This window comes from Oncorhynchus kisutch, linkage group LG11, assembly GCF_002021735.2.
Source record: "Oncorhynchus kisutch isolate 150728-3 linkage group LG11, Okis_V2, whole genome shotgun sequence".
NCBI classification, from domain to species: Eukaryota; Metazoa; Chordata; class Actinopteri; order Salmoniformes; family Salmonidae; genus Oncorhynchus; species Oncorhynchus kisutch.
Genome location: NC_034184.2, coordinates 39,772,812 through 39,798,506, shown reverse-complemented (window position 1 = coordinate 39,798,506; position 25,695 = coordinate 39,772,812). Strand labels below are relative to the sequence as shown.

The 25,695-nt window shown below is 42.8% G+C and overlaps 1 protein-coding gene and 1 pseudogene across 1 annotated transcript in view; both read left to right on the top strand.

Moving 5' to 3' along the window:
* The window catches only part of LOC109899697 (tetratricopeptide repeat protein 27-like), a 99,773-nt gene extending 93,282 nt beyond the window's left edge, over positions 1-6,491 (top strand). Inside the window, exon 7 of the mRNA XM_031835759.1 lies at positions 6,424-6,491. The gene's annotated coding sequence lies outside the window, so the exon portion shown is untranslated. The remainder of the gene's footprint in view (positions 1-6,423) is intronic.
* LOC109899696 (tetratricopeptide repeat protein 27-like) overlaps positions 5,740-25,695 on the top strand; it is a 53,899-nt pseudogene continuing 33,943 nt past the window's right edge.

The window sequence follows — 25,695 nt, the reverse complement described above, 5'->3', positions numbered from 1 at the left end:
TGAGCTAAATGAGTCTCAGAAGGTCAAGCTTCACACAAAAAAAAAAGATGGGAGGGCTATTTTTGTAGTCAGGATCACGACTGCATGGCTGATTGCATTAGATTGTCATGCCATCCTCAGTGGTTGAAGGGTGGAGCCATAGACTTAATAGAGATGATCTGTTACTACACATCATGTATTTTTCTTCAGACTCACATCTTTCCAAAACCTTTTTACCATTCGCTTGAACCTTAAGATTTACCTGCCCTCTTTAAAATGATCTGTTTGTATTTACTTTCTATATGGTCAGTTATTCTTCCTTTTGACATTTTTTTATTATACAGGACAACAACAAAGTAATTTCCCAATTTTCCCTTGAAGTGACTTATGTGTTGTCGTTAATTTATTTTCTGTTTTATATAAATGATTCTTAAGGATGTAATGTCAGAAATGAGAGAGCAGAGCGAGACTTCTAAGCTTTGCGGAATGTGTGGGTTGTCGCTCTCGCTGCTGCCAGTGAAATTTGATGATAAAGACGCAATGGCTATGAGCTAATGTCTGATTTATTAATTCGGAGTAGCTCTGGCGTATGCTCGCTGATCTGCTCTGTGTTAGGATGTGCACACACTTTGCCCCTGCCCCATCGGCTCTGCTGAAGCTCAAATTAGCGCGTGAAAGTCTCCAATTGAAAAGTACAACTGTCCACCTATATATCTGACCATTTTAGTGTGCTCATTCCCTCTTTATATGGCTGACTTGTTGTGAGCGTTCTGGCCCAAATTTGACCAAAAGTGCAGCGCATTACCCAGATGGGTGGATGCTGCTCATTTGTTGATGGAAGAGGATGAGTTCTCGTCCCTTACAATGTAAAGCGCTTTAAGGTCCAGTGGAAAAATGGCATCCATCATTGTTCTTTTCATTACAGATACGAAAGCATCGTGGTTACAGTATATTTGAGACTGCTGAACCGTGTCAGGGATTGGATGGAGAAATGTTCCATGCTCATGTATAGCCAATCTCTTAAGTCTTTAGGGCCAATACAAGTAGAGGATTTTATGGGAACGTTTGGAATTCCCAGTCATTAGCCAATAACTGAACTTGCCTTTGATGTTTGTGAATTCTCACAGCAGTTCACTAAGTTTGGGGGTTTGGAGGTAAACTTGAATGTGCTGTAGTTGGAGTTGTCTGTAATTTTGGCAATGTATTTATCTGGATTACCATTTTTGTTTTGGCAAATTTTATCTTAATACCTTCTTAAAAACAAATGTTTTTTTTATAGTATGATTTTATTGCTCTCTATTTGCTATTGGAGCCTATTGAAATTCCCCTTTTTGACTTTAATGACCCCAAAAATTTGACTGACCAATATTAAAATGGACCTTCCCAAGTTAATTTCAACCATTTCTCAAACAGACTCCCTACTTCCCGTAGGCTGTCTGAACTACTGTCACGCCTATAAACCAGGGTCTGTTTTCTTGACCTACCTTTCTGCTGCTAGGAGGCAAATCAGTACCATGCAGCCAGCTGCGGTGTTAGAACTGCTTTTGAAAAGGTTTGAATTAAGGTAATAAATGACTCAACGCGGGCCGCTGAGCAAGGCCACTCTGTTAAGCTCCTCGACAGTCTCCCCAATGTGCCTGGGGCTCTGGCCTGGTGCTCCACCCGGATTCTCATCTCCGGAGTTTGCAGACAGGTGCTATAGTGTGACGCAGTTGGCCAAGCAAGCCCAGCCAATTAAACACTGCTGGATATTCATTTGAAATGGCACTGCCTCACCATCTAAATCAGTTTGCCATTGCACTTTAACTCAGGACAATGATTAATGTTGTTTCTACCTTCTAGCGGAATGACTACATAATGATGATGATTTACTGTTGCGCTAATGTCCCATTTGAGTTCCATCGTGACTCGTTTAGCATTTACAAACACATTCGGGATCATGTGAACCTCGTACACAACCTCATACTTCATGCTGCTTTTTTCCTGCATATTTGTTTATTGCTGAATGTCATCTTAATGTGTTGGATTTTAATTGGAGAAGCAACTCTTATTATATAAATGAACTGTATGGCTAACAAACATACTATTCAAAATAGACTTCTCTACCAATCATCCTGGTCAAAAAAATGTATAAGCATTTCAGGCATCTAACCAGTTTTATGTAAAGTACTGTGCCGTTTCACAGGTGTTTCTCATACCGTTACCAAGATGTTATGGTTTCATTTTTTTCCTTTTTCTAATATTGTGTGAGAAGGTCATTGAGGCTTAATAACACCAGTGAAACAGTGTTTGGGAGGAATAATGGCCGACCTTTCTCTCCCCTCTCCATATTACTGTACTGCTGACTGATGAGTTTAGAAGCCTACGAGTATGGAGATTGCACAAGGATGGTAAGGGGGGGGGGGGAGGCCTCTTCATAATGGCCACATTCCACCAAGCTAGCAATAAGATCCCAATCTTAGTCGTGTCAATGCAAGTTCCCTCCATTCTGGAGATCTCAGAATCTTAGGTTTTGATATTAGCATGAAATCCTTATCTGAGATGAGTCAATGGAGACGGAGCTCACCTTGTTTGTCTGATCTTAGTTTGAACAAAAGGAAAGGGGGGATACTGTAGTAGTCTCCTTTCCAAGGGGAACAGTTGGTTCAGCTAGATAACTTGGTCCCTTTTTATCTCAGATTTTATCAACCAACATATACATATATTGAAAGCTTTCAAAAGTACCGATCTTATCTCGCTCCTACCTTGGTTTTGGGGGAACTCTAAAGAAGAAAGCGTGTTTAAGATGTAAGATTTAGGATGTGGTTATGATCCCATTCCACAATAGTGATTCTGCAATGGGGTAGAGCTTCCATTTGAGTTTGCCGGATGTTTCTTTTTGTCAACTGTTCTTTAGTGCCACACACACAGAGAGACAGAGACAGCTCCTTACGTCAGTTTCAAAAGTGTTTTCCTGATGTCAGCAAATCCGCGGGAGTTATCATCTAGGGCTGGAAATAGGATTTACTCTGCGTCATTGATAAGTTGGTTAAATAAAAAAAATCCAGATTTTTTCATATTTTTTATCTATCTACCCAGATGTGTCAGCCTGACTTATTACATCACCTAACTCAAAAAAGACAGTCTGCAGTGAAATCCTGACTGGGCCTTGGGCAAGATAGGGTCTGTTTTGCTCAATACCGTTCCCTAGTCCGCCCTCCGCTTCCCACTGAGGGCTTCTGGGAAGGTTTTGGTAAGAGAAGCTAAGTAGTCGAACTGGAAGGGTTGCCATAGTGACATTTGGTATGAGTGGACAATGTGGGAGGAGGGTGATTCCATCTTAAATTGTTATTTTCTCTCTGGCCCCATAAGAGGAAGTCACTTTGATAGTCATCTCGTAACTTGGCACGGAGGTTGGGAAACACAAAGAGAGAGGGGAGGCGCCCCATGGGGGCTGTGTCCTAACTTCATCCTCCTCCAAGGCAATCTCTGTCCCCCTGTCAGTACACCACCATACTGATGGGGGTGATAATTATATTTCATAGCTTCTGTTTTCCATACATCATACCACTGTGCTGTTCACCCCATCAGCTTTGGTTACGTGAGATCTTTTTTTTCTTCCAAATATAGTAACAGTTGGGAGTATTAATGGTATTATTTTACATGATTTTTCACAATGCAAATTGTTTAGAATAATAATAGGCCTTTAATTTCTTACATTCACTGCTGAAATTGAATACATTTGACCGCCAAGATATATTGTGTGTTATAAAATCACGAATGGTGGTCCTCGAGAGCTTTTGACTGTGATTTGGTGGTCCCCGGAATGGAAAAGGGTTGGGAACCGCTGGTCATGTTGCCTTCAGTTTCTATCCCAGGCCTCTGCATTAGTTTGCTACTAATTTGGCTGATTTCTATTAGGTCTCATGTTTAGACATGGCCCACAGGCCAGACAGGATAGCCAGGGGAGAACACGTGTTGACTCTGCTCAGAGGAAGTGAGCTAGTGAAAGAGACAAAATATCCATTGCCTTTGCGGCTAAATATGTAACCCAAGGCTCGTCACACAATGTTTCCGTGTGAAACTTAACTGATCTCCTCCTTTCCTGAAAGGTTATTGCAAGTTGCAGAGTCGAGCACAGAATTGTTTATGTTCTCTAAACAGTTACCCTTGAAATTGTGAGGCAAAGACAAAGGAATATACTGGAAACCCTAAGCCTTACCATATTTCCTTTCATACCATCTTCCTTTCATACCATCTTTTCTCTTCTCTTTTCAACTCTGACTTGTGCTCCTCTTTGTGCCCTCAAACTATTTGTCTTCACTCTTACAAAGATAAATGTTGGGGGAGGGAGAACGGAGCTGTAATACAGACAACTCCCCAGTATGCAGAAATCAATGGCAAGGAATTGCTTGATATATTTGTTTTATTGATTTGGTTTGTTTTTGTCAATTTGTTCCCCATATGATGATTTGTTACCAGTGATAGTATTCAATATTTCACATACACAACCTCCTTATAAACCAGACTACATTATATTGCTCCGAGGTGGTGGTGTTCTCAGCTATTTTATTTGAGGGCCCTGTGTAAACACTGCTCTCTGAGGTTCCCGTGGCCTTCAGTGTACAGTATGGGACACACCCAGACTATCTGCTAGCTCCCTACCCATCTCTCCTCCTGCGTGGAGGGGGACATCGGCTGGGCGAACAGCACCGGAACCTGATCTCTACATTTACACACCGCCTCTCACTGAGTAAGCCGCTGGCCTTGCTGATGGAAGGAGGTTTTCACTCAAAATCTCACGATACATGGCCCTGTTCATTCTTTCCTTTACACGGATCAGTCGTCCTGGTCCCTTTGCAGAAAAACAGCCCCAAAGCATGATGTTTCCACCCCCATGCTTCACAGTAGGTATGGTGTTCTTTGGATGCAACTCAGCATTCTTTGTCCTCCAAACACGACGCGTTGAGTTTTTACCAAAAAGTTATATTTTGGTTTCATCTGACCATATGACATTCTCCCAATCTTCTTCTGGATCATCCAAATGCTCTCTAGCAAACTTCAGACGGGCCTGGACATGTACTGGCTTAAGCAGGGGGACACGTCTGGCACTGCAGGATTTGAGTCCCTGGCGGCGTAGTGTATTACTGATGGTAGGCTTTGTTACTTTGGTCCCAGCTCTCTGCAGGTCATTCACTAGGTCCCCCCGTGTGGTTCTGGGATTTTTGCTCACCGTTCTTGTGATCATTTTGACCCCACGGAGGGAGATCTTGCGTGGAGCCCCAGATCGAGGGAGATTATCAATTGACTTGTATGCCTTCCATTTCCTAATAATTGCTCCCACAGTTGATTTCTTCAAACCAAGCTGCTTACCTATTGCAGATTCAGTCTTCCCAGCCTGGTGCAGGTCTACAATTTTGTTTTTGGTGTTCTTTGACAGCTCTTTGGTCTTGGCCATAGTAGAGTTTGGAGTGACTGTTTGAGGTTGTGGACAGGTGTCTTTTATACTGATAACAAGTTCAAACAGGTGCCATTAATACAGGTAACGAGTGGAGGACAGAGGAGCCTCTTAAAGAAGAAGTTACAGGTCTGTGAGAGCCAGAAATCTTGCTTGTTTGTAGGTGACCAAATACTTATTTTCCACCATAATTTGCAAATAAATTCATAAAAAAATCCTACAATGTGATTTTCTTGTTTTTTTTCTTTCTTTTTTTCCATTTTGTCTGTCATAGTTGAAGTGTACCTATGTTGAAAATTACAGGCCTCTCATCTTTTTAAGTGGGAGAACTTGCACAATTGGTGGCTGACTAAATACTTTTTTGCCCCTGTATATGTGTCAATCAGTAGGCTTGACCTTGGTCCTGAGAGACATTTTACTGCCGCTCTGGCAGGGAGGGTTCGCCTCTGACTCCACAGTGAGTAATGTGTTTCCTGCGGCATACAGGAAGTAGGACTCACCTCTTCTGTCCTTGCTCACACAAAACAGACCCCCCCACCACACACACACACACACACACACACACACACACACACACACACACACACACACACACACACACACACACACACACACTCCCATGTGAAACTCCAGGACTGTCTACACTCCGCCATCATCTTCGACCTGGTTGGAGGAAGAGGGCCTATTTAAGTTATATAAGCTGTACTATACCGGCTTTCCAGTAGCTTGATTCTCATGGAAACTCCCGAATCTGTCATAAGAGCGTCCTAATCTTCTGGTTCTTATGCTTTCTTCGGTTCTATACAGTAGATTTGAGTTTCCATGTTGAAGATGTCAAACTCATAGCTACGTATTTCTGTACCCTCTACTGTATTATGCCATCACTATCTGAGACATTTGACTATTCCTTTTATCTGAGATTGATGTCCTTATTGGTCCATGATGAAATGAAAGTGAGTGTCTTGAATCTCCATGTCCTTACCGGTCTCTCTACCCTCTCCCTGCAGTGCATACTATCTCAGCCCAAGTTCTGGGCTGTGGTGACGGCGCTGTGTCTAAGGACCAACCTCGAGAGGGGCAGCTCTCGACGGGTGGAGGGGGCCATGATGCAGACACAGGTAAAAGATGAAAGGTCACATAAGAGTTTTGATTCTACGAGATACTCTGACACACTGATGGTGAACGACACTATTGGTAGCCCACAATATCAAGTCTGATACTGTACATGAATGCACAGAATCAGCCTATATTATTTATAAGGCCATTAATGCTGATCTGTCAAGTGAAGGCACTTGGCATCATACCATTTCCAGGGCTTACATGCACAATTATATACATTCCAAACCTGGATTGACATTTTCTGTAGGTTACATATGTCACATCATTAGCACAACAGTCTGCAAGAACATGTGCTGCATGCCGTCTGAAATCCACACAGCCAAATCAGTATTCCCACTGAGCTGTGTTTGCGAAAGCACAGGGGCCTTTGAAATAACCCAGCAGAGGACAGACACGCTCCCCCTGTGCCGGGGTTCCTGTACCCGTTTAGGATATTTGTCATGGGTGTCTGTCTGTGAAACCAGCCCACCCTCCTCTCTTCTCCTTTACCAATGTTTCCACACCCCTTTTTTTTGCAGACAATCTCTCTGACATGCTTATACTTGGTCATGCACAGATGTATGATCTGGGAATAATTTATGCTCTTCTCAGGGCTGCTTTAAACTGATGGGGATGACATCATGTTGTGTGTGCCTGTTGCTCTATCCAGCCCCAGCTTCAGTGCTCCAGGTGTGCAGTGAGCTGTCAGTCGCAGCCAGACGAGGTCAGAGTCATAAAGCAGGAGGTTGGGGCCTGGTATAAGACGGTCCGATGTCTGGTATAGAACAGGAGACTCTTAAAGCAGCCAGACACTAGTGCTGCCCCATGGTTTTGTGACATAAAGGAAAGTGAAAGTCTGGTTTCCATCTCCCTAGTCTCCCCTCCTAAAATGTTTGCACACGGAGCTCTGCACTCTTATCCCGAAACCTGATTTGACAGACAGGACCTGTAGGGGGGCGAAACAGCTGAGGGAGCCCTCTAGGGAGAGCCGTGTGACAGGCGGGGGGGGGGGGGGTCAGTCATCTAGGGGGGTGGGGGAGTCACCTGTCCATCACTGTGCAAGGAAGACGTCAATCACTCAATGATCCCACCACTGACACCAACCCCATCTGCACCCAGCCCTAATCCCCTGTGAGACAGACATGCTCAATCACGGTTTCTCCCAGAACACCAGAACCCAAAGAGAGACACATCAGAGCGAGGGTTGACAGGCGGCTCACACGCACCAATGACTGAGAGTTCGAGGGAATGGAGAAAATAAAATAGTTTGCCCTCCTTTGTTTCAAATTTCTTCTCCCTCAGGGTGATGTTTTGACTTAAAATCTCCTTGGCTGCTGAAGGGGGGAAAATGTGGAGGAAATATGTTATGTGTTGAGTTGTTTCATGTCGGAGCAGGAATTATTAACCCCGTCCTGCTCCAATAAGCAACTTGGGCGACTTCTGTGAGGAAGCCGTTAGCTGGGCCCATGGAGATCCGACTGGGTTTTGTTTATCACGATCAAGCTCCTCATTGGGTGGAATACATAGCCGTGGCACTAATGGCTGCCCCCTCAAGGGAATGAGTGATTATAATAAACTCCACTTCCCTGTCTTTGTTGTCTGTCATTTCCACTTCTTATTTCCTGTGTTTGAGAGTGGACACCCAAAGTCCAGATGTAGACTGACCTGAGGGAAGGCTAGGTGAAATTCCCTTCCTATCGTCTGATTGAATTATCTTTTCTCTTTTAAATGCTTCACTCTCTTTAATTTGTAATGTGACATATACACTGACTGTACAAAATATTAAGAATACCTTCCTAACATTGAGTTGCACCCCTTCCCTTTTGCCCTCAGAACAGCCTCAGTTCGTCGGGGCACACTTTAAAAGTTGTCCAAATGTTCAACAGGGATGCTGGCCCATGTACACTCCAATGTTCCCCACAGTTGTGTCAAGTTGGCTGGATGTCCTTTGGGTGGTTGACCATTCTTGATACACACCGGAAACTGTTGAGCGTGGAAAAACCCAGCAGCGTTGCCGTTCTTGACACAAACTGGTGCGCTTGGCACCTACTACCATACCCTGTTCAAATGCACTTCAATCTTGTCTTGGCAATTCACCCCCTGAATGGCACACACACCCAATCCGTGTCTCAGTCGTCTCGAGGCTTAAAAATCCTTCATTAACCCGTCTCCTCCCCTTCATCTACACTGATTAAAGTGGATTTAACAGGTGACATCAATAAGGGATCACAGCGTTCACCTGGATTCACCTGGTCAGTCTATGTCATGGAAAGGGCAAGCGTTCTTAATGTAGACTGTATATCCAGGAAGAAAATGTGCTATTTCAGTATGAGGTTCCTTGTTTCTTAATTCTATCACAGCCAATAACTTAATTAATGACAGTCTATTACTCTTTACCCCATTTATTTCCCCCAATTTCGTGGTATCCAATTGGTAGTTACAGTCTTGTCTCATCGCTGCATCTCCCGTATGAACTCGGGAGAGGCGACGGTCGAGAGCCGTGCGTTGCTCTGAAACACAACCCAGCCAAGCCGCACTGCTTCTTGACACAATGCCCGCTTAACCCGGAAGCAAGCCACACCAATGTGTCGGAGGAAACACCTGGCGACCGTGTCAGCGTGCATCGCGCCGGGCCCGCCACAGGTGTCCCATCACGCTCTAGCGACAAGGACACCCAGGCAACGCTAAGCCAATTGTGCACTGCCCCATGGGTCTCCCGGTCGCGGCCGGCTGCGACAGAGCCTGGACTCGAACCAGGATCTCTAGTGGCACAGCTAGCACTGCGATGCAGTGCCTTAAACCACTCGGGAGGCACACTGGTCTTGTTCTGAATGTGTAAACGTAATATTTCTGCAACCTGTCAGGTGGGATGTTTTCCTTCCTTGTGCAGTTGTATAAAATCAGTATTTTCTGGTTTACTGTATACTTATTTAATATACTTTCCATTACAACCACCATCTGCTATAATTGTGTTCACAGAGCAACTAATAGCTCAGTTCAGTGAATCTGGATGTTTTTACTCACCAATCTTCTCTGAACCACTCCCCAGTAGCCTGTGGCTCTTTCTGTAGGGTCTCTGGTCTACCGGAGCTCACCACATACCAACCCCGTTTGTGCTTTGAAGCTATCCACTGGCCGTGGTTGAAACAAAATGAGTTATTAGTCATCCACAGTCTGCTTTCAAACAAACCTTGCTTGCCATTAAGGGAAACCGATTGCACCAAGCCAACTGGAAATTGAATTTCTAGATGAGGTTGATGTTCATCCCTAAGAACCGTCCTCACTCTCCTTTCAAACTGTAGCTGGAATTTCCCTCCAACTGCTGGTTGTGTTGTGAGACTAGTTATCAGTTCTTTCACACCTGTCAACATAGGTTTTATTCTCTGCCTTTCTACCCTCTGACATGAGACATTGTTCAGTCCCCACTTTGGCTGAAATGCTTTGGAACAGATATATAATGCAGATATTGGTCTGTGGATGCTTGACATATCCCATTTTGGGGGATGGTTGAATGTGCAGAGGAAGTATTTCATCCTGGAGCATCAAAGCCTTTGAAGCAAAGAGCTCTATCCTTTAATTGTGACAGCTGGATCGGCTTTGCCTTCATGAATTCCTCTTCTGAGCATTGCTGTAAGATTGTCAAACCTCCAACAGATGACATGGCACAGGATTTACACCGACACTTCTCCGATATATCTCCAAAAAGGTAGTACAGGTTTTTGACAATGATGATAACAGCCTTGTTTTTGCACAGCCGTGTAAGTCCGTTGGATGCGTGCTACCTTTTTCATCTTACATCTAATTATTTTTATTGGGAAACAAAAGTCCTCAGGAATTTATTTTGAGGTTTTATAAAGAACAGAACCCAGCTGCATGCATTATCAAATTAGAGCACCAACAAAGTTAGAGCAAGGAATAATGGTAATTTTCTCTCGTTGGTTTTGTGCGTCGTTTCTCTGTAGCAAACGAGAGCACATACATCGATCTGGAAGACTGGAAGCTTGCTCTCAAACAAGTGCAAAGGCTGTTTGTTTTGGCATGAATAGACACACAGCCCCATTTTAAATTCCTCATTCTGTTGAATTCTTACAGCTTCCGTCTTGCACTTGCTGTGTGCCTGCTTCCACTCTGCAGGCCTGTTTTGACACACTGCGTCTCTTTCTCTGACCGTGTCAGAGACTTGTTTTAAATGGAAAGATGGACTCTTAACGGTTGACCGGGCCCACTCATTTGTAGACTAGGTTTGTTTAGATGTTACCAGATACATGCATCTCTTATTGGTAAAGACAACTTTGCCAACCACCCATTAAACTGACCGAGACAAAAGATGAACATTGATGAAAATCATTTGGGCAGTAATGGTCTTTGAGGAATCAAGATCAGCGTTCATCGGAAGCCATGTCGGTTTGACGTCAACACTTGGACAGGGCATTGGATTTGTCTTTCAGAGTTATTAAAAAATCAAAAAGGAAGGGGTGTTTTTTATCCCCCGCCCTCCTGGTTGTGTTGGTGTCTCTGTTTCTAGATTTTGGTGTTTTTATTTGTGTCTGTCAGTGTCCCCAGAAAATGCAATCACCATGACTCACCTCTGGATTTTCTTCATCCCAGGCAGTAAAATACTGTATCTCCTGTATCACTCTTAAACAATGTCCTCTTCATTTCCTATACAAGGAGCCCAATCACATCCAAGCTGCCCAACTCCATCCACTTCTTATAATTAAACACTTTATCCTGGGCAGTCGGGATCCAAATCTCATTACAGGAGACTGGGCCCTGTCCACGTCCCACTGATGACACCACCCAACCGAGCCATAACAACAGGACTGAGGTTTATGTGCCATGGTATAGGATCTTTGACTTCAGATATTAAGAAACCATCTCATCGTTGTTAAATACTTAGCTGTGAGTCAAGACCCAATTTAGACACAGACAAAATATATCCTATCCAATAGCAGGCAGAATGTGAGTTGTTGCTCTGCATAACGACCCACTGATAAAGTGACTTGACTCGCCAGAGGAGTCTTGTGAATGAGACGATAACAATTTGATAGCAGTCAGCTGTGGCTCATTTGCACAGCTGTGAGAGAATTATGTTTACTGTTTATGCCTTGTCTTCCTGGATGCCCTCAGCATGTGTTCATTGAGTACCTAACGTCCCCTTGCCATTGTAAAACCAGTCAATACAACAGCGATTGAGACAGAAGAAGGATCTAAACCAGGGTTGCCCACTCTGTCAATGCTTGTTTACACCTGCTTCACCCACATCTCAATCAATTAGTACATTACAATTTGCTCTTGACTTGCTCTACCATCTTTGCAGTTTAAATTCCTTTAATTTACTATTAGCACTTTGCCTGGGTATGACTGTCTAGTTGATGTTGGTTGTCTCTCCTCTCTTCCAGACTATAGTGGATTGCTTTGAGGAGAAGAGCTGTCCTGTGACTCAGCGTCTGAAACTCTTCTACTGCTGCCAGGCTCCTCCCAAGTGGGCTGTCCAGGTAACACCCCCTCATTAGACCGTCACCGCTGATTGGGTTTCTGATTTATGCTGATTGACTTTGAACTGATTTTGTTCCACTGTGAATGTTAACTTCCTGTTGAGGGCCGACTCACTGTAACTGAGGTACCACACAGCAATGTCTTTCATCAAAGCTTTGACTTATGACTTGAGCCATTGTAAGTCATGGCCATGATTTAAAAATAAACATATATGTTTCAGGTTTATATGAGTCAGGAGAAAAGGATGGGATCCATCCGCTGGGGGGTGGGGGAGACTCTCTTTGAACAAGGATGCTGGGCCTTGCTCCGGTGTTGTAACTGTGTCCTCCTGCCCGAGGTCCACTAACGCCTTTTCCTCAGAGGAGTCTCATCCATCACCACAGGACTGGTCATATGTGAGTAGGTAGTGCGTCAGAGCCCTGATCTAATCTGGACAATAAGACAATATATCTGTCAGGCTCAAGCTCTGTGTCAGCGCAGGCTGCTTTCAAGCCAAAGGCCACCTGATGGCCGCCTCCACTCTAGGATGGCCACTAAAACAGTACACCTATGTCCTTCATCATCTACCAGACAGCCCCTCAGCGTAGGAGCTTCACCAACCAGGTAGTTTATATATGGTGATGCAAGTAAGGCTCATCTGTTTTTATCTGTGTATACAGTGCCTTGCGAAAGTATTCACCCCCCTTGAACTTTGCGACCTTTTGCCACATTTCAGGCTTCAAACATAAAGATATAAAACTGTATTTTTTTGTGAAGAATCAACAAGTGGGACACAATCATGAAGTGGAACGACATTTATTGGATATTTCAAACTTTTTTAACAAATCAAAAACTGAAAAATTGGGCGTGCAAAATTATTCAGCCCCCTTAATTAAGTTAATACTTAATACAAAACAGCTCGAGCTCAGTGAGGTTGGATGGAGAGAATTTGTGAACAGCAGTTTTCAGTTCTTTCCACAGATTCTCGATTGGATTCAGGTCTGGACTTTGACTTGGCCATTCTAACATCTGGATATGTTTATTTTTGAACCATTCCATTGTAGATTTTGCTTTATGTTTTGGATCATTGTCTTGTTGGAAGACAAATCTCCGTCCCAGTCTCAGGTCTTTTGTAGACTCCATCAGGTTTTCTTCCAGAATGGTCCTGTATTTGGCTCCATCCATCTTCCCATCAATCTTAACCATCTTCCCTGTCCCTGCTGAAGAAAAGCAGGCCCAAACCATGATGCTACCACCACCATGTTTGACAGTGGGGATGGTGTGTTCAGGGTGATGAGCTGTGTTGCTTTTACGCCAAACATAACGTTTTGCATTGTTGCCAAAAAGTTCAATTTTGGTTTCATCTGACCAGAGCACCTTCTTCCACATGTTTGGTGTGTCTCCCAGGTGGCTTGTGGCAAACTTTAAACAATACTTTTTATGGATATCTTTAAGAAATGGCTTTCTTCTTGCCACTCTTCCATAAAGGCCAGATTTGTGCAATATATGACTGATTGTTGTCCTATGGACAAAGTCTCCCACCTCAGCTGTAGATCTCTGCAGTTCATCCAGAGTGATCATGGGCCTCTTGGCTGCATCTCTGATCAGTCTTCTCCTTGTATGAGCTGAAAGTTTAGAGGGACGGCCAGGTCTTGGTAGATTTGCAGTGGTCTGATACTCCTTCCATTTCAATATTATCGCTTGCACAGTGCTCCTTGGGATGTTTAAAGCTTGGGAAATCTTTTTGTATCCAAATCCGGCTTTAAACTTCTTCACAACAGTATCTCGGACCTGCCTGGTGTGTTCCTTGTTCTTCATGATGCTCTCTGCGCTTTTAACGGACCTCTGAGACTATCACAGTGCAGGTGCATTTATACGGAGACTTGATTACACACAGGTGGATTGTATTTATCATCATTAGTCATTTAGGTCAACATTGGATCATTCAGAGATCCTCACTGAACTTCTGGAGAGAGTTTGCTGCACTGAAAGTAAAGGGGCTGAATAATTTTGCACACCCAATTTTTCAGTTTTTGATTTGTTAAAAAAGTTTGAAATATCCAATAAATGTCGTTCCACTTCATGATTGTGTCCCACTTGTTGTTGATTCTTCACAAAAAAATACAGTTTTGTATCTTTATGTTTGAAGCCTGAAATGTGGCAAAAGGTCGCAAAGTTCAAGGGGGCCGAATACTTTCGCAAGGCACTGTATATTCTGGGAGATGAGTGAGTGAGTATTTTTGTTAGTCCATATTTGTAGCTTTCAGAAAGATGATTTGTCAACCGTGGATGTTTATTTTGTGTTGACTGTGCCATTCCTGGCACATAGTCAGTTTCTTCTTCCTCTTACTACATAGAAATGACAGATGAGGGAGGAAGAGATATGGAGAGGGAGATTGACAGGGACTGCCCAACAGATGAGGGAGGAAAAGATATGGAGAGGGCGATTGACAGGGACTGCCCAACAGATGAGGGAGGAAGAGATATGGAGAGGGAGATTGACAGGGACTGCCCAACAGATGAGGGAGGAAAAGATATGGAGAGGGAGATTGACAGGGACTGCCCAACAGATGAGGGAGGAAGAGATATGGAGAGGGAGATTGACAGGGACTGCCCAACAGATGAGGGAGGAAGAGATATGGAGAGGGAGATTGACAGGGACTGCCCAACAGATGAGGGAGGAAGAGATATGGAGAGAGAGATTGACAGGGACTGCCCAACAGATGAGGGAGGAAGAGATATGGAGAGGGACTGCCCAACAGATGAGGGAGGAAGAGATATGGAGAGGGAGATTGAGGGAGAGAGTGTAAAAGAGGATACATCGCCCAGGCTCCATGTAACAGCAGCAAACAGCAATAAAGCTGGAATTGAAGGCACCCTTTTATTTCCGCCTGGGGAATTGAAAGTGCAAGCAAGGCAGAGAATCGTGGGGCTTTGATTGTGCATTTTCTCCTCAGCAAGAGGCATGTAACTATGGCCATGCCTGCTCACAGAGGAGCTGTGTTGGGAGAGGAGGGACAGGGAGATAGGTTCTGATATCCGATATTGTAGGTCAGGGTTCCCCAACTCTCGTTTGCTGTTCGCAGTGATTTTATCTGATCTCCCATTTTGTTTTATTGTTGAACATAATGTAAAAACACCAGCAAATCAGCTTCTGAGTGATTTTAATTTCGGAAATCTGTTCCAAAGTATTCCCACGCATAATAGAGAGATGTGATCGTCAGGGTGGAAAATTAACTTTTTGGTCCACCAGCCACTGTGGTAGGTAGATTAAAACATCCACCATGCCCTGGGCTCGTGAAGCGCTACTGGAGCTAAATCGGAGCGGGCGAAAAGGCAGACGCTCCAGCCTTCTGGAAACTCGCTCCAGTCAAATTAGGCACCCTCATACTTTGGCCTGTGTGCGTAGTGTCGTATCTTTACTATCATTAAATTGAAGACTTAGTTTTATCAAAGATTCTCTGTAATTAGTATTATGCGATTAGACTGATTAATCATGTAACAGTAATTAACTAGGAAGTTGGGCACCACGGAAAATATTCAGATTACAAGGTTATAATTTCCCAATATAACCTTTCAGATATTTTCATATCTGATCCATAGTCTTCTGATTAATTAATTATTTACTTTACCTCACATTAGTCTCATTCCAAATGTCGCAAATTGTTGGTTATCTGCACGAACCCAGTCTTCACTATGATTCACCCATACATAAATTGTCTTAAATCATTTATTTATTACTAACTAAGTAATTCACAGAAATGCATAAACAAAACAACAAAGTAAATATGGTTACAAGAAATGATAGGAGAATGTACCCTAGTGGGCTAAACCGGCATCGCGGCTTGGTGGACACAACGGGGAGTATAGGTCAGCTGAGAAGTCACTACAGAGTTGATAATTATAACAATTGAAATGCTAATCCTTTGCACATGAACACTCACTCATTCGGGAACAATTGCAATCAATATATATATTTACGCTCAGTCTGTCGTCTTGATTTCTGGTGAAAAGTTTGTTTCTTTTGTAGAATTGTCTGTCTCTCTCCCTCTCTCTCTCTCTCTCTCTCTCTCTCTCTCTCTCTCTGTTGTGGTTAGAGTGGATTGTTCAGAGTGACATTCCTTCATTCGTTATAGAATGAATGTTTCGGCGGTTGTCATTCATTCGCGTTCAATGATACAGAATTCCTAGCTGCAGACTAGTAATTAATATCAAAGACTTGTTCTTATTCTGTCGGTATCGATAGTCTAAGAGTTTAAACACGTGGTATGGTTAAAAGATTCAGCAATTGGTCTGCAACCTTTGTACTCCCGTGATTGAGAGAAACATGGTCTGGTGATAATTTCTCAAAGTTTGGTTTTATTCGGAATTGCAGAAAAGGGCTGTCCCGGGATGCCTGACCCTAACTGGGCTCAGGGGCGGACCTCTGATTTAGTTCAACTCAAAAGGGAATTGAATTAAAAAACGGACCAGTTCGTAGCTGGATTCTTCACCGATCTTTTATACTTTCTCCGGGAACATGAAATTTGTTCGGATCTTAAGTTCTGTGAGGTGGAAGAAACTCCTTTGTTCTCTATGAAAATAGAGACTCACTCTCTCTTATACTGTGTGGCCATGTGGCAGGGTCTTCTCCTCGGGAATTTATGACCCCTCTCTGAACACAGCAGCCTAGTTGAAGGATGAAAGGGGGAGGCAGGGAGAGGGGGATGGGGCTTGCTGTACCCAAAGAGGGTACGTCATGACAGTAGTTAATAAGGTTGAGTAAGTAAACAATTTGTCCACAAATCTACCCACATGTCTGCAAATAGTTTATGATAAGTGAATGCTATAATGCAGTTATTTTGTGAGATACTTTTCCCTCTTAGCTAAAATTGTGTTGGAAAAAATATGATTTTAGCTCTCGCTAGCCGTTCAGCCCGAACAATGGTATCCCTACTCTCCCTATCCCCCAGCAGTATTCAGATTTGGTTGATTAATTACCTCAGCTGGCCCTTAGCGCTGTCCGCCGCGGGTAAACAAACCTGCCCCAGTTACGTCTCTCTCCTTCCTCTTTAACTGTTTACTCTCGTGGGAATTGGCTTATATGGATAGGGCTAAATTGAAATGTTTTACAGAAGACCTATAAAAAACATATGCATAACCATGGTAGCAATTGAAAGGGAACAGTTTTGAGGGTTATGGGACAATTAGATGAGGAAACAATAGTTCAGCTGACACAAGACTGAATCCAAACATTACACTATTGATTTTGTGAATTTTACATTTATTGGCTGGGCAGGGATGCAGAGATTTACATTTTGAAGGTAGGCCTAAAGATTTTAAGGCAAAATAACCCTATCAAAATGAAAATCTCCTTAAGAGGTAATATGTCAGGCATATTGGGTCAAAATGTATGGTAGCCTATTGTATATATAATATAATGAAAATTAACATAACTTTCAAGAGATCAGATTTTTAGTTTGGAAATATTTTGCTACAATGGCACACTTGGCCAGCTACCTACCTTTGTCCTTTCTGTTAGCATGTGCGCATGGTACACCATCATTCTTTCGGATAAGTGTCTTTTCAAACTTTTCACAATGATTCTTTAGTTGTGGACACTGTAAATTGTTTGATGTGAATGCCATAATGTAGTTATTTTGTTAGATCTCCCTACTAGCTAAACATAGTTTATTTTACACAATTGCTGTCGTGCTAGCTGTTCGGTCCAAATATGGCATTGAATCATGGGGATTTGTTGCACTATGCAGATGTTGCCTCACTCCGAGGCACGTTTTGCTAGGCAACCCCCCTGGTACTTGCTACCAAATGTTTGTTCCAAGAAACTAAATAAATACTGCACTCTGACACACAAAATATATTTGCTAGGTTCATGATAGTGTTAGATAAGGCAAGGAAAGTGAATTTCAGAATGTGATATAGTTTTATTGGGATTTGCAGCTGTTGTTGGTAAGTAAATCAAATCAATCAAATAAAATAAAATTTTATTTGTCACATACACATGGTTAGCAGATGTTAATGCGAGCGTAGCGAAATGCTTGTGCTTCTAGTTCCGACAATGCAGTAATAACGAACAAGTAATCTAACTAACAATTCCAAAAAAACTACTGTCTTATACACAGTGTAAGGGGATAAGGAATATGTACATAAGGATATATGAATGAGTGATGGTACAGAGCAGCATAGGCAAGATACAGTAGATGATATCGAGTACAGTATAACATATGAGATGAGTATGTAAACAAAGTGGCATAGTTAAAGTGGCTAGTGATACATGTATTACATAAGGATGCAGTCGATGATATAGAGTACAGTATATACGTATGCATATGAGATGAATAATGTAGGGTAAGTAACATTATATAAGGTAGCATTGTTTAAAGTGGCTAGTGATATATTTACATCATTTCCCATCAATTCCCATTATTAAAGTGGCTGGAGTTGAGTCAGTGTCATTGACAGTGTGTTGGCAGCAGCCACTCAGTGTTAGTGGTGGCTGTTTAACAGTCTGATGGCCTTGAGATAGAAGCTGTTTTTCAGTCTCTCGGTCCCAGCTTTGATGCACCTGTACTGACCTCGCCTTCTGGATGACAGCGGGGTGAACAGGCAGTGGCTCGGGTGGTTGATGTCCTTGATGATCTTTATGGCCTTCCTGTAGCATCGGGTGGTGTAGGTGTCCTGGAGGGCAGGTAGTTTGCCCCCGGTGATGCGTTGTGCAGACCTCACTACCCTCTGGAGAGCCTTACGGTTGAGGGCGGTGCAGTTGCCATACCAGGCGGTGATACAGCCCGCCAGGATGCTCTCGATTGTGCATCTGTAGAAGTTTGTGAGTGCTTTTGGTGACAAGCCGAATTTCTTCAGCCTCCTGAGGTTGAAGAGGCGCTGTTGCGCCTTCTTCACGATGCTGTCTGTGTGAGTGGACCAATTCAGTTTGTCTGTGATGTGTATGCCAAGGAACTTAAAACTTGCTACCCTCTCCACTACTGTTCCATCGATGTGGATAGGGGGGTGTTCTGCTAGCTTCTGACAAATGAATCATCCTTTTTAAGGAGAGACTTGTAAAAATTCATAACAGTAGTCTCCCTCCTTTCCCAACCCCCCAGCAGTATTCAGATTTGGCTCGTTAATTACCTCAGCTGACCCTTAGTGCTGTCTGCCGCGGGTAAACAAACCCGCCATAGTTACGTCTCGGCCATGCTCTTTAACCCTTTCACTCGTGGGAATTGGCCTATATGGATGGGGCTACATTTAAATGTTTCCTACAGAATAAATATGAAAATGCATAACCATGGTAGCAATTGAAAGGTGATAGTTTTGAGATTATGGGGAAATTATTAAACCACGGGTGAGGACACAACAATTCACAAGACTGAATCCAAACATTACACTATTGGTTTTGTGAATTTTACATTTACTGTACTATTCGCTGCATTTATTGATAATGAAATCTGAAAATACTCTGGATACATTCAGTAACATGATAAGAATATTTCTGGAAAATGTACTGTAGGTGTAACATAAGACAAAAAAATGACAAGGGTTTGAGTGAGAGGACTAACTGGTGTCTCCAAGTGGTCACACACCTCTCCAAAGTGTTCGAAGTTCCTAACTTTAAAAACAAAAAAAAGTCTAACTGTGCTGTTGAGGTACTAGATCAAGCACACTTGTAATTTTATTTGGAACACAACCCTGCATCCCCGCCCTCACACAAACACTGTTTGTTTTTTTCGCTATCCAAAAGCAGCCCATTGTAAATCACAGTCTGGGTCTGGTGGGCATCATTTTGAAAGCCTGTTCTATAACAGATCGTCATTTTGGTGCTCATAGACAGGAGTCATGAGTGCATTCAGGTGTGTATGCCGCGGCAAATGTTCTTCACAATAGATCCACAGCCTCATTCTGTTCAGAACAAGCAAGGGTATGATACCATGGGCAGATTGGCCATCTGGCAATTCTGAAAAATACCAGAAGAGCCGGACCCTCTTTTATTGATGTGGGCTGGTCGATGAAAATGTATGATAAAACAAAAAACATATACTGTGTATATATACCCTCAGTATACCGAACATTACGAACACCTTCCTCATATTGAGTTGCACCCCCCTGCCCAGAACTGGCTCAATTTGTTGGGGCATGGACTCTACAAGATGTCAAAAGCATTCAACAGGGATGCTGGCCCATGTTGACTCAAATGCTTCTCACAGTTGTGGCAAGTTGGCTGTATGTCCTTTGGCTGGTGGACCATTCTTAATACACGCGGGAAACTGTTGAGTGGGGAAAACCCAGTAGCATTGCAGTTCTTGACACAAATCAAATCAAACTTCATTTGTCACATGCGCGCCGAACACAACAGGTGTAAACCTTACCGTGAAATTCCTACTTAACCAACAACAATGACATTCTTACTTAATCAACCAACAATGCAATTCAAGAAAGAGTTTTTTAAAGTTTTTAAAAAGTAACACAATAAAATAACAAGGCTATATTCAGGGGGTAATATATGTCCTCCCCTTCATCTACACTACACCAACCCTTTCTCACTTTGAGTCAATATGCAAGCCGAGCTTTACCGTTCATTTTTTTTTATTTTTTACATTACTTAAAAAACATAAGCATATGCATCATTAACCAATTGAAAAACAGTTTTGTAGCAATAAGGTTTGTTCAATAGGTTATAGGCCCAATACATTATCATTGCATATTGGCTATGCTTGAATTGCCCTGCCAATGTTCTTCAGACCATTTTGAAAATATATAACAAAAATATAAAGTATATGATCGCACTGGTAAAGGATCATTTATTCTATTACTTGTGAGCATAATAATTATATGATTATTTTTTACTGGACTGATGCCGCATGCACAAATTCATGTTACTCTTATTACCAGAGAAAGTGAAATATTTCTCTATGAAAAAACACACACCGCTCATAACAACAACGTAAGCTTATGAAAACACTTTGCTATTCTCATTCATTGCAACTGCAGTGGAAGTAGGAAAAACACACATTTTATGGCTCATAAAAGTGTTGAACAAACTGTTGACACTGCTGAATAACAACTCAATCATGAACTCACTCGTAAAAACAGCAGCTCTTTGCTTTATTCGTTGAGTCTCTGGTCATGGTTTTAAGTTTTGAAATCTCACAGTATCAGCTTTGCTGTGCATTCAAGGTTTCTTTTTAGTCTATGGCTCGAGGAAACCATTCAGACATAGTGATCTGAGCTATCGGATTGGCCAGCGGTAGGCCTATACGACAGGAAAAGGAGGGCCGAGCACGCCCCCATTTTCATTGATGGGGCTGTAGTGGTGCAGGTTGAGAGATTCAAGATCCTTGGTGTCTACATCACCAACAAACTATCATGGCACAAACACACCAAGACAGTCGTGAAGGGGGCATGACAACACCTTTCCCCCTCAGGAGACTGAATAGATTTGGCATGGGTCCTCAGATCCAGTTCTACAGATGCACCATCAAGAGCACCCAACTGGTTGCATCACCGCCTGGTATGGCAACTGCTCGGCCTCCGACCGCAAGGCGTTAGAGGGTAGTGCGTAAGGCCCAGTACATCACTGGGACCGAGCTTCCTGCTATCCAGGACCTCTATACCAGGCGGTGTCAGAGGAAGGGCCTACAAATTGCCAAAGTCTCCAGCCACCATAGTCATTGACTGTTCGCTCCGGAGCACCAAGTCTAGGTCCAAAAGTCTTCTTAACGTCTTCTACCCCCAAGCCATAACACTGCTGACCAGCTAATGAAATGGCTACCCTGACTATTTGCATTGACTCCCCCCCCCCCCCCCCCCCCCCCCCCCTTACGCTGCTGCTACTCGCTATTTATTATCTATACATAGTCACTTTAACCCTACCTACATGTACAAATTACCTCAACAAACCTGTACCGCCACACATTGACTCGGTACCGGTACCCCCTGTATGTAGCCTCATTGTTTTATTGAAAATTATTCAAAATGGGGACACTTTGCCTACCCTGCACTAGGGCTGCTAAATGAGTGACACAATTTCCCTATTTAATATTGCCTGTAAACATTAATTTCTTTTAACTAAATATGCAGGTTTAAAAAAATATATACTTCTGTGTATGGATTTTAAGAAAGGCATTGATGCTTATGGTTAGGTACATTCGTGCAACGATTGTTGTTTTGTAAAATCACCCGTTTGGCGAAGTAGGTTGTGATTCGATGATAAATTAACAGGCACCGCATTGATTATATGCACCGCAGCACAAGCTCGTTAACCTAGTAATATCATCAACCATGTGTAGTTAACTAGTGATTATGTGAAGATTGATTGTTTTTTATAAGACAAGTTTAATGCTAGCTAGCAACTTACCTTGGCTCCTTGCTGCACTCGCATACAGGTGGTCAGCCTGCCACGCAGTTTCCTCGTGGAATGCAATGTAATCGGCGTCCAAAAATGACGATTACCGATTGTTATGAAAACTTGACATCGGCCCTAATTAATCGGTCAACCTCTGGTCTGGAGGAAACCTGGCACCATCCCTACGGTGATGCATGGTGGTAGCAGCATCATGCTGTGGGGATGTTTTTGCAAATATGGTTTTCGCTTTGTCATTATGGGGTATTGTGTGTAGATTGATGTGGGGGAAAATGTAATACATTTTAGAATAAGGCTGTAAATGTGGAAAATGAGAAGGGGTCTGAATAATTTTCAAATGCACTGTAGGATGTGTATGGAAAAATAAATGTTTAAACATTTCGACCAATCGATTGGTCGAAAGAACAGACAATTCTTGGTCGACCAAGATAATTTTTTGTTGTTGTCGGGAACAGCCCTAATGTCTTATCATCATCTTGGGCAAATTTATGAATGTTCTAATAAATTCAATACATTTAGTTCATTTCCTACTAAGTTCAAAAATGTTTGCTTCCACTGGGAAGCCAAAATGTTCCTAAACTGGAGATTTTAAACGATGATTGAGGATCCTCCAATTATGGTTTGTTCACCCCAGCACTCGCCTTCGTACATAACTACTTTCCAGCTGCACCTCAAAAGGATAGTTTGAAATGTGGCAATTAAGATTTGAATTTTGATTACTATGTATGCATAGGCTCTTGTTGTTTTAACGGAATAGCCTACAATGTTCTTTCAGCTTAGATTTACTCAGATTTACATACAAAACAGTGTAGCCATAGCCTACAGGCCTAGTGCTTACATTTTTGTGTATATATTCTTTATGTATGCATTCGGGTTCACAGTGCAGACCCAACCCTGTACCACCATTATACACCTCATTTCTACTGGTGTGGTTGTTTAAAGGTTCATTGCATTGAACAACATGATTTTGCAGTGTTCTATATACTGTATTTCAACACTGAGGTTGGAGTAATACTGTGAAATTGTGAAAATGATGATGATGCCATTTTTGTGTAAGAGCTGAAATTTCAGCTTGTTTTGGTGGGATGGAGTTTTGGTCTGTCTGGTGACATCACCAGTCGGGAAATTTGTTAATAGACCAATAAGAAAGAGTTCCAAACCAAAGAGTTCCAAACCTTTCTGCCAATAACAGCTAGTTTTCAGTTTTCCCCTCCCCACTCAGACCACTCCCAGACAGTCCTAGCATAATTATTGCTTGAGAAATTGCTCTTTGCTAAGAAGCTATTTTTGTTTCCTTTTAACCAATTGTATTTCAAACCAATCACAAGAAGGTACTTAAATGTTACCCAGAAATTATTTGACATTGAGGTAAAAACGGCAGCATTGGACCTTCAAAACCTAGTTGTGCTATCCCATGTCTGAACAGCTCTCCTATCTCCCATCTCCAGAAGCAGCTGGCCAACCTGCTGACAGACCTGGGCTGCACCAGCTCAGCCCTGCTAATCTACGAGAAGCTGGAGCTGTGGGAGGATGCTGTCATCTGCCTGGAGAGGATGGGCCAACATGGCAAGGTACAACACAGCCATTATAACCACCAGAAAAACTGTGACTTCCCTTCTCAGGCGCATTTAATACTCATTGTGTTACACAACAGTCAAAGGACATTCTTCGTACTAAACATGGGCACCATCACCACACAAAACAATCGAGAGAAGCTCATCTTGCCCACACTGGAAGAACAGTGAATATCACCGCTCTTTCCATCCACCCTGTTACCTAGCTATCTCGCTCTGCTCCCTACTCCTTCCTTCTCTCGCCCCCCCGTCTATCTGTCTGTCTGTCTTTAGTGCGCACCTGTTTATGCACTCATTTGTGTTCTCGGGCATTCCAGCTGTCAGACGAATCAGTCCCAGGGAGATCTGGCTCTGTGTCTCTGGCGTTATTATTAACCTGTCTGGCCCCCAGGGCCCCCCTGGGACTCACACACTCCCAGATAGACAGAAATATAGCATGTTTGGGTTGGATCACTCTCTGAGTCCCCCTATCCTTCAGTCAGTGTCCTCTTGGTGGCGCTGATTTGAACGTTCTCTTTTATCTCTTGATGGTGAAACAACAGGCTGTGGAAATACAGGTCACAAGGGTAGCCGGCAGAACCAATGGCATTGGTTTTAGACTGTTTTCCACAGAGGCAGACAGTAAAAAATCAAAGATGTGGACATATGGCAGCTGTTTGTTTTTGTTGGTCCTCCTTTTTGATAGCGGATCGTTTTCATTTTCTTTTCTTTTTTTACTGGAAAAGTCTCAATGTTTACACAGATGTTTTTTGTTGTTGTTTTTTTTCTCGCCCAACCTGCAAGGGCTCTCGGTCAGAATTGACTGAGGTAATGAAGCAGAGCAAGAATAAAGAGCCAGAGGTTAGGCAACCTCCTCTCTTGCACCTGTCAGACGATGTTCTGTCACATCCTAGCAGAATGGTGGCGTGCCACACCAGGTAGAGGTGTGGCATACCGATTTATTGGAGGACCAAAAAGAGGACCAAAAAAATATAAACAGTGGGGCAAAAAAGTATTTAGTTGTGCAAGTATTTAATTGTGCAAGTTCTCCCACTTAAAAAGATGAGAGAGGCCTGTAATTTTCATATGCAGTTTAAAGAAATATACAGTGTGTATTGATTTTAAGAAAGGCATTGATGTTTATGGTTAAGTACATTGGTGCAACGATTGTGCTTTTTTTCGCGAATGTGCTTTTGTTAAATCATTACCCATTTGGCGAAGTAGGCTGTGATTCGATGATAAGTTAACAGGCACCGCATTGATTATATGCAACGCTGGACAAACTACTTAAACTAGTAATATCATCAACCATGTGTAGTTAACTAGTGATTCTGTTCGGAATGATTGTTTTTTACAAGGTAAGTTTAATGCTAGCTAGCACCTTACCTTGGCTCCTTGCTGCACTCGCGTAACAGATGGTCAGCCTGCCACGCAGTCTCCTCGTGGAATGCAATGTAATCGGCTATAATAGACATCCAGAAATGCAGATGACAACTTTAAATCGGCCCTAATTAATCGGCTATGCTGATTAATCGATCAACCTCTAACACCAGGCCAAGAAGAGAATCCTGTAACACTGTCCCCCCATCTTGCTGTGGTTATGAAATGTGGTTCTGAAAGTCATTGATGAAACCAGTGCCAGATTTGTCACAAATGCTCTGAGGATGTTCTCCTGAACCGTTACGCAATGGACATCTGGTTAATTGTCAGTAAGATTCTCGCTGAAGTATTTTCTTTCCCCTTGTCCTTTTAGTGATCGACCTGTTTAAGTGACCTCTCAGCATGATTCA